This window comes from Podarcis filfolensis, assembly GCF_964270895.1.
Source record: "Podarcis filfolensis genome assembly, chromosome: 12".
Classification (NCBI taxonomy): Eukaryota; Metazoa; Chordata; class Lepidosauria; order Squamata; family Lacertidae; genus Podarcis; species Podarcis filfolensis.
The window spans coordinates 8,421,556-8,430,904 of NC_139614.1; the positions used below are offsets into that span (position 1 = coordinate 8,421,556).

The window sequence follows — 9,349 nt, forward strand, 5'->3', positions numbered from 1 at the left end:
ACACAACTAAACGACTAAACAACAACATCTCAGCCGCCAACTTTTCAGGGGCTGGAAACAACATGTCCAAACATGAGTTAGGGGCAGCTCACGGCCTTATTTCGTCTTCTGGTGCTACAGGTAGTCTTGTAGGTTATTGCCCCTCGCTGTATTAGTAACGTCAATATATCATTTCTGAGTTTGGGCTCATTGGGAGAGGAAGAGATGGAAAGACTAGCCAGATCAGGATTGCTTGTGCCAAGACATTTCCATGTAGTTGCATTCTAACTCATTACCCATATAAGCGGCTCATGATTTTTAGTGGGGAGAGCAGGAAGAGAGGGAGTTGGAAAATGCATGAACAAATAGTTCAGCAGTCTTAAGCCCTCTGTACTGCTCCTGCCAACCTAGCAGTTCGAAAGCACGTCAAAGTGCAAGTAGATAAATAGGTACCACTCCGGCGGGAAGGTAAACGGCGTTTCTGTGCGCTGCTCTGGTTCGCCAGAAGCGGCTTAGTCATGCTGGCCACATGACCCGGAAGCTGTACGCCAGCTCCCTCGGCCAATAAAGCAAGATGAACGCCGCAACCCCAGAGTCGTTTGCGACTGGACCTAAAGGTCAGAGGTCCCTTTACCTTTACCTTTTTACTGCTTAGTCCACCCACCCTGCCATCTCCAGGTTACCAAACACATATGATTATTCCTTAAAGGAAAAGGGACCCCTGACCATTAGGTCCAGTCGTGGACAACTCTGGGGTTGTGGCGCTCACCTCACTTTACAGGCCGAGAGAGCCGGCATTTGTCCGCAGACAGCTTCCGGGTCATATGGCCAGCATGACTAAGCCGCTTCTGGCGAACCAGAGCAGTGCATGGAAACGCTGTTTACCTTCCCACCAGAGCGGCACCTATTTATCTACTTGCATTTCGTGCTTTCAAACCGCTAGGTTGGCAGGAGCAGGGACCAAACAACGGGAACTCACCCTGTCACGGGGATTCAAACCGCTGAACTTCTGATCGGCAAGTCCTAGGCTCTGTGGTTTAACCCACAGCGCCACCCGCATCCTATGATTATTCCTTAGGAGCACCTTATTATTATTATTATTTTATTATTTATTGAATTTATATACCACCCTATACCCAGAGATCTCAGGGCAGTTCACAGAAAAAAATCAAAATATAAAACCACAAAATATATAATCAAAATAAAAACAGCCGAATTACACGTCCCCCCCCAAAAAAACCCACATTTGAAACCACATCTTATTCTCAGAGGGTTCATCTTAAGTCACCACAGTGGGACCAGCAACACGCAAGCAGGAGATATCAGCAAGCTTAAGGGAACCCCAACATTTGCGGAAGTAAAAAAGAAAGGTTATTTGGAAAACCATAATGCAAGGGGGGGACCAAAAAACAGCCCAATGAGGACTGAACCAAAACAAGCAAACTTGTGGGGGGAATGGATGAAGCATCCTAGAAAAGGGTATGGCTAGCTAGGCACTTGAACAGGAACACTACATACTGAAACACGTTACAGCAGGTCCTGCTTATTATGAATATGTCAAAAGTCCAGGCCTTAAAATATTGTAGAAAGGTGTGGCCGTTTCTGGTGAAATACCTTCGTGCCCATGACTAAAGCTCAACTAAGGTATGTAGCAGGGATTAGGAGCCTGTGTCCCTGTAGATGTTGTTATTATTTATTAAATTTATATACCGCCCTACATCCAGAGACCACAGAGCAGTTTACGACATAGGACACCTAACAGAAGATATTGCTGGACTCCAGCTTCCATCAACACCATCCAAGGTGGCCAATAGTTAGGGATGGTTTTATTTTTAAAAAAAATTAATTACATTTATATGCCACTTTTTTCTTCCAAGGATTTCAGGGTGGTGTATATGGTTCTCCTCCCAGGTTCATTCCCACAACAACCCTGTGAGGTGGGTTAGGCTAAGAGATGGTGACTGGCCCAAGGTCACCCAGTGAGCTTCATGGCTGCGTAGGATTCGAACCCTGCTCTGTCAGATCCTAGTCCAACACTCTTGACCACTACACTGTCTCTCCACATGGATGGGAGCTTTAGTGCAGCAGCATCCGGAAGATCTGCCCCAGTCTAAAGTCTGAAGGAGGAGGGAGCCCTAAAATAAGGAAAATAAATAATCAAAGGTTAAAACAGTGTACATTACAGAAGTATTGGGAACATCATTTAAACAGAATGTATCACACGTGTTAAATATATGCTTATGATGTCATAAACCTCTGACGCTGATAAAGTAAGTTTATCTTGTTTCAGGGCATGACAATCTGTTGAAAGAGCTGAGATGCCAACATCACAGCAAAGTAAGAAGGCCAGATAAAACCGCAAAGTGCAGTGAGGAAACAGAACATTATTTTAAAATTTCCCATCTATCTAGTTTTGCAGCTTGTCAAAAAAATAAAAGTGCGTTGAAAGGGGTGGGAATCAAAATGCAAAGCCGATCAAGTGAAAAGTTTGTGTCACTTAGTGTGATTATTGCTTAAAATCTCGAAATGATTTAGCTAAAAACAAGCTTGACAGATTGGGAATTTCCACTTAAGTTGCTGGCGTTCAGCCCTTCTGCAAGGTTCATTGCAGCGCTGCTTTTGCTTGGGGGCTCTAATTACAGCTTTATCCACTTCATAATCTCTCATACTGACATCAGAGATTTATTCCCTGCCTATCTGCTATCAGCAACCTCCCACTAGGCTGGATAGCTAGAAAGGCTTTAGGAGACATTCCTTCTACGTTTGACCTATTGCTCCGTGGAGAGACTGGCTTCAAGCTGGATTGCCTAAATTTTGATAAGAATTATTAATGGGAAAGTTTTGCCAAAGTGTCTTCTGGGCAGAAGTTGAAGAGCACTCTCTGTTTCAGCTCCTTTGGCAGCAAATGCATGAGGTCCATAACAGCAGGGAAGGGAACTATGCTAAGGGCCAGAGAGCCGGATTCAGTCCCGGGTTGCCAATTGCCTATCCAGTTTAGATGATTCATCCTGGTGCCGTAGCATAATGGAAAATATTAAGTTAACATTGTACTTCTGTATCCCTTGGGCAGAATTCTAATTTTAGTTTTCACTAGTCACCACCGGCTGGCCGAGTGGAATAAAACAAGTTGCAGCTCAGGGGGAAATAACAGAAGCAGTAAGGCTGCATGGCTTTATCTTTTCTGCAAAGAGGGCACACCACTTCCTTTCTGGCTCAGTGCAGCTGTCAATGTTCTTATGCAAAAAACCAAAGTGCTGCACCAACAAAATAACCCCTCTGCAGCACCACAAATCCCACTCAATGGTGTAACATTGGAAAATGTCAATCACCTCTCCTACCTATCTTTCAACAAGGGCCAACATTGATGCCGAAATTCAGCATCGCCTGAGCTCTGTGAGTGCGGATTTCTCCCAATTGAAGTGCAGAGTGTTTGAGGACCGGGACATTCGCAGGGAAACCAAAATGCTTGTTCACAAAGCTATTGTACTACCAACCTTACTATATTCTTGTGAAACATGGACCACTTATAAACGCCATCTCCAACTCCTCGAAAGATTCCATCAACGGTGTCTCTGAAAAATTTTACACATCGCTTGGGAAGACGGGCGAATATCAGTTGTACTGGAAGAAGCAAAGATCACCAGTGTTGAAGCAATGATTCTTCAACATCAACTTCGTTGGACTGGTCATGTTGTGCAGATGCCCGATTATCGTCTCCCAAAGCAACTACTCTATTCCAAACTTAAAAATGGAAAGCGTAATGCTGGTGGTCAACAAAAGAGGTTTAAAGACTGTCTCAAGGCAAATCTAAAACAATGTAGTATAAACACTGACAGCTGGGAAACACTGTCCTGCGAGCGCTCCAGTTGGAGAACAGCCTTTACCAAAGGTGTCATGGGCTTTGAAAACACTCAAACTCAGGACGCAAGGGAGAAACGTGCTGAGATGAAGGCATGCTTGGCAAATCCGCACTGTGATCAACTCCCGCCCGGAAACCAATGCCCCCACTATGGAAGGACGTGTGGATCCAGAATTGGCCTCTACAGTCACTTACGGACTCATTGTTAAAACCGTGTTTATGGAAGACAGTATTACTTGGCTACGAGTGATCGCCAAAGAAGACGACGACTCGGGACATTGCAGTTTGGTGGTTCACCGCTAGTGGCGGCAGCAACCAGATCCAGCAGCTTCTGCCAACAGCAGACAAAGCTTTGTGGGATTCATTGCCTTGAGTGTTCCTTATGCAAAAATGCGGCAGAAGAAGCTGCCTTAAGCAGAGGCGGCCTTCTATGTCTCTGGATGAGTCTCTGCTCTTGGCTCTCCTCCCACTAAGTTGGTTTGAAACTTTCATGCTTCACCCCTCCCAAAAACTTGAATTTTTTGATAGAATAACAATACTGACATTTGCTTGATTTGACATGGACGTGGGTGGCGCTGTGGGTTAAACCACAGTGCCTAGGACTTGCCGATCAGAAGGTCGGCGGTTCGAATCCCCGCGACGGGGTGAGCTCCCGTTGCTCGGTCCCTGCTCCTGCCAACCTAGCAGTTCGAAAGCACGTCAAAGTGCAAGTAGATAAATAGGTACCTCTCTGGCGGGAAGGTAAACGGTGTTTCCGTGTGCTGCTCTGCTTTGCCAGAAGCGGCTTAGTCATGCTGGCCACATGACCAGGAAGTTATACACCGGCTCCCTCGGCCAATAAAGCGAGATGAGCGCCGCAACCCCAGAGTTGGTCACAACTGGGCCTAATGGTCAGGGGTCCCTTTACCCTTTACCTTTAACCTCCCTGCAACTCAGGATGAATGCTCAGTGACCAGGGTGTCTAGAAGTGATGTTATAGTGCAGGTGTGGAGAACCTTTCATCACACCCCCTCCCAGCCTGATGTTGCTAAACTACACTTCTCAGCTCCAGAAAGCATAGCCAACAGCCAGGGGTGGTGGGAATTGTATTTCAGTAACATGTAGAGGGCCAAAGGTTCCCCATGTGTGTTATAGTGGGAGGCAGTTTACTGGTCAAGAGATAATTCACTGAACTAGGTAAGAAACATTTATGAAAGCGTGTTACTACTGGCAAGCGCTACTTGAATTCTGTTGTTAAAGGGTGCAAATCTTCCATAGTCCCTAATGCATACTGATTGGAGCACACCATATTTAAAGCCCGTAACGACGAGCTATTCCTAGTCATTCCATTTATACTAAATGTCCAGGGATGACCTTAGCCATTTTGCTGTCTAAAATAAACAGGCCATGTGTCAGGAGCCGGAGGAATCTGTGTGAACAGCTGACCTGCAGGTAGCAGATTCTTAATGTGCCGACTTCACCCATCTGGGCTGACCACTGGATATTTCTGTGTGGGAAGGAGTCTAGAAGGCTTCTGCTCACCCGTAGAGGGGGTATTTTAAATGTGTCCCACTCTGGGAGATTTCCATATCTTTCATTATGGAAATTGGAAGTTGGTTTCTTTGGGATTTTGGCAGGATACTGTGTCCTTTGGGGGAATGGATTGAGCAACACTGGCCTTTGTGAAGTTTGTGGGGCGAAAGAAAGAGTCAGGTCATGTTGCAGGAAATTGAGATGGCAGCAATGAGAGGGGAGCCTCTCCTCTGCAAGCTGAACCACTCGGGCATAATATCTTGGGGGTTGTCTTTTGGGGGCAGAAATCTTTGGGGTCAAAATCTGGCCAGTGGCATGATGAATTATTGTAATTAAGAAGTATTATATTATAGCTGATTGGTGGTGATAATAGGACCTCCCTTTTGGCCCTTGAGGCACATACTGGAGATGGGATTGGGATGTCTTCACTTGATGCAATTTATCTGTTTGGTTTCCTTGTTCATGCGCGCGCGCGCGCACACACACACACACACACTTCCTATTCAACAAGCTGTCATCTGTGCATGTGCAGCTGCTTTGAAGGAACATTTCTGAAGGAAGTGTGAGATGGATAAGGATTATGGCCAATGTCATGCACACCAGTCTTCAAACACCATCAGTGGGAGTGGCACACTGGAGTCAGATTAAATGGTAATGTGTACACAGCCAAAGTCTGCCTGAGCTCTGGGTGTGATCCTGATTGATTATTTGAGCCAGCTTCCTGGCCAGTGTGTTGTAGTGGTTAAGAGTGGTAGACTCATAATCTGGTGAACCGGGTTTGTGTCCCTGTTCCTCCACATGCAGCTGCTGGGTGACCTTGGGCCAGTCACACTTCTCTGAAGTCTCTCAGCCCCACTCACCTCACAGAGTGTTTGTTGTGGGGGAGGAAGGGAAAGGAGAATGTTAACCGCTTTGAGACTCCTTCGGGTAGTGATAAAGTGGGATATCAAATCCAAAGTCGTCTTCTACTCTTCTTCTTCTGGTCCTGACTTATTTTCTGGTCTGCTTGTCTTCTGGTCCTGATTCCTGAGTTGTTTATTGGTCCCATCACAGTCCAGTGGCATAGCATGGGGGAGCCACAGGGGCGGTTGCCCCGGGCACAAAATTGTGAAGGGCTCCACATTTCAACGCCTGGTGCTGACTCAGTACACCTCTGGACACTTACGTCACTGGGCTCTTTTGAAAACTGCTTCTCCATGCAAACGAGGAAGTGACCTCTCTAGATGACAGAAGGACTCTTCTTATGTCTGCGGCTGTGGTCTCCTTGGGGACGAGAACGCTGTTGGATGGAGTATGCATATGCATTCAACTGCCTTTTTCTATCCCACTCATCCATTTCTCTGCACAGTCGCGGATGCTGGCAACCCACGCTACACCACTACCACAGTCCCCCCAAGAAGCTACTATTTGCATTCAAAGAAGCCTCCATTAGTGCCCGTGGAAGCTTTCCTTGAAATGCAAATAGCAGCTACAGAGTCCTGTTTTTTGGGGTGGTTTTGCGGGGGGGGGGGGATGGAGTTCCAAGCCTGCTGAGAATTCCCTGCAGTTGCCACTTGTCTAAGAATATTCATTTACTACTAGAGGAGGGAACAGTATCCTGCTAATCTTCCAGACAAGCTAGAATGATGAAATTTGGCACAGTTATAGTTTATCAACCAATAATTATGGAGGGAGGGGGAGGACAATCCCAAACCCCAGAGTTTCTCGTGGTAAAATTTTACCTTAGGACTTTTTGTCAGTAGATTTTTTTGTACCAAAATTCATGAGGGGAGAGTCCACTTGTGGAGACAAATGTGGAGGATTTCCCCTCAAATGCATCCCTCCCAGATTATATAAAAGCAATACAGTGGTACCTCAGGTTAAGTACTTAATTCGTTCCGGAGGTCCGTTCTTAACCTGAAACTGTTCTTAACCTGAAGCACCACTTTAGCTAATGGGGCCTCCTGCTGCCACCGCGCCGCCGGAGCACAATTTCTGTTCTCATCCTGAAGCAAAGTTCTTAACCTGAAGCACTATTTCTGTGTTAGCGGAGTCTGTAACCTGAAGCGTATGTAACCCGAGGTACCACTGTATGTGCATTAGTAGATAATTTAATTAACTGAGTAGATATTTATGCAGGCAAAAATGACATCCCTACACAAGGGGGCGGTATCAGCATGGTCAGGGAAAGGTTTGCAGAAGTACAGATTATTATTTTTTGAAAATGTATGGGGGGGAGAGACATAGGACTGAGCATGCTCAGTGGGTACGGAATGCTAATTGATCAGGTGACAGGGGAGGAAAACCAGGAAGGAAGGGGAATGGACTAGACCACGCTGAACAAGAGCATTCCACGCTGCAACCCTTTGTTGCAGGTCCCTCTTGTTCCCTCTGTCGCCAGAGTTCCTGGGCAAGTACTGACCTTTTGTTTATGTAGTCAAAACAGCACCACCCATGCATGAGGGGGAAATCAGCAGACGTACACAAATATTGGGGGGGGTCTAAAGGGGAACCCCAAAAACATTGCACTGATGACTTCTGCCTATCTATGGGAAGGGGGATAGGAACCTGGGTGTGGGAGAGTTGATGGAATGGAGCACAGTAGAAGTGGGCAGGGCTGGCAAAGTGAATAGAGAGCTCGGTACTGCAACATTTTATTCCGAGTCCCAATTTTAGTTATTTAAAGGATTGTCAATTACATTTTCATTCCTCACCCCTTAGCATTGCATATGTCCACTTTTATTTTTTTAATCTTCCGAAATTGAAGACAATTCACCCTCAAAATCCTCACAATGGTCCCCTGCACGGATGACACAAATGTTTAGAAATACATTTCCCTGAAGAAGAAAAGCAAGATTACCAGCCTAATCGCTTCACCCTTGAGTTTCTGCCAATCAGCACGGCCCCAGCCCGTTTCCCATACAATCCTTTCAGCCCTTCTGTTTCCTGGCTTCTGCTGCTAACCAGTTTTCCAACATACTGTAATATATGCCAAGCTGCCACAGCTCCCAGGAGATGACTGACAGGCCCAAAATAGCTCTGGGACAGTGTACAGCAAGCCACATCCTCTCCTCCTCTCCTCCCTCACGTTGCTGGCATCAGAAGACCCCAGAGAGAAAAAACCCCACCCCATATTATAGCTTTCTGCCAGCTGTCTGGAAGGAAATCTGATTGGTTTCCATCTGTGCAGCTACACTAGTAAAGTAGCACAGTGGATGATCTGGATCAGAGATTAGAAAGCCGTGTATTTAAATGCATGACTTGTTGCAAAATACAGAATAGTTAGTAGTTCAGCAGCAGCAGCAAAACCTGCTCTTTGTGGAATAATATTGCAACATCAGAAACACAGAAACTCACTAAACAATTTCTTTTTCCCCCCTTGCAAATTGATTCAACCTTGTAACACAACAGCTCTAACAGGGGTGTGGGCATGTACAATTTTTAACGTTTGGAAGTGTTTTTAAATGCTTGTATTGTTTTTATGTATGGCATTGCTTTTAATCGATTTATAGATTGTTTTGGTCCTTGTTTTATGGTTGTAGATATTCTATTTGTCTTGTAATTGCTTATTTTATTGCTTAAACCCACCCTGGGTGAAGGGTGGCTAATAATTCTCATTAAATAAATGTACAATTTTCAAAGCAAGCATGGCTTGAATCCAGCCTGGCAGGTGCTGAGCACAATCTGCACTACTATATACTACCATATAAAACCGGTCTTGAAAGACCTACATTGGCTCCCAGTACGTTTCCGAGCACAATTCAAAGTGTTGGTGCTGACCTTTAAAGCCCTAAACGGCCTCGGCCCAGTATACCTAAAGAAGCGTCTCCACCCCCATCATTCTGCCCGGACACTGAGATCCAGCGCCGAGGGCCTTCTGGCGGTTCCCTCACTGCGAGAAGTCAAGTTACAGAGAACCAGGCAGAGGGCCTTCTCGGTAGTGGCGCCCTCCCTGTGGAATGCCCTCCCACCAGATGTCAAAGAGAACAACAGCTACCAGACTTTTAGAAGACATCTGAA

The 9,349-nt window shown here is 45.9% G+C and overlaps 1 long non-coding RNA gene across 1 annotated transcript; it reads right to left on the reverse strand.

The window, feature by feature from the left end:
* Nucleotides 1-1,790: 1,790 nt before the first annotated feature.
* LOC310745673 lies at nt 1,791-9,018 on the reverse strand. Its single transcript, XR_014540302.1, has 2 exons — nt 8,190-9,018; nt 1,791-2,114 (listed from the first exon to the last, which is right to left on the reverse strand). It is a non-coding gene; the product is annotated as an uncharacterized lncRNA (long non-coding RNA).
* Between the last annotated feature and the right edge of the window lie 331 nt (nt 9,019-9,349).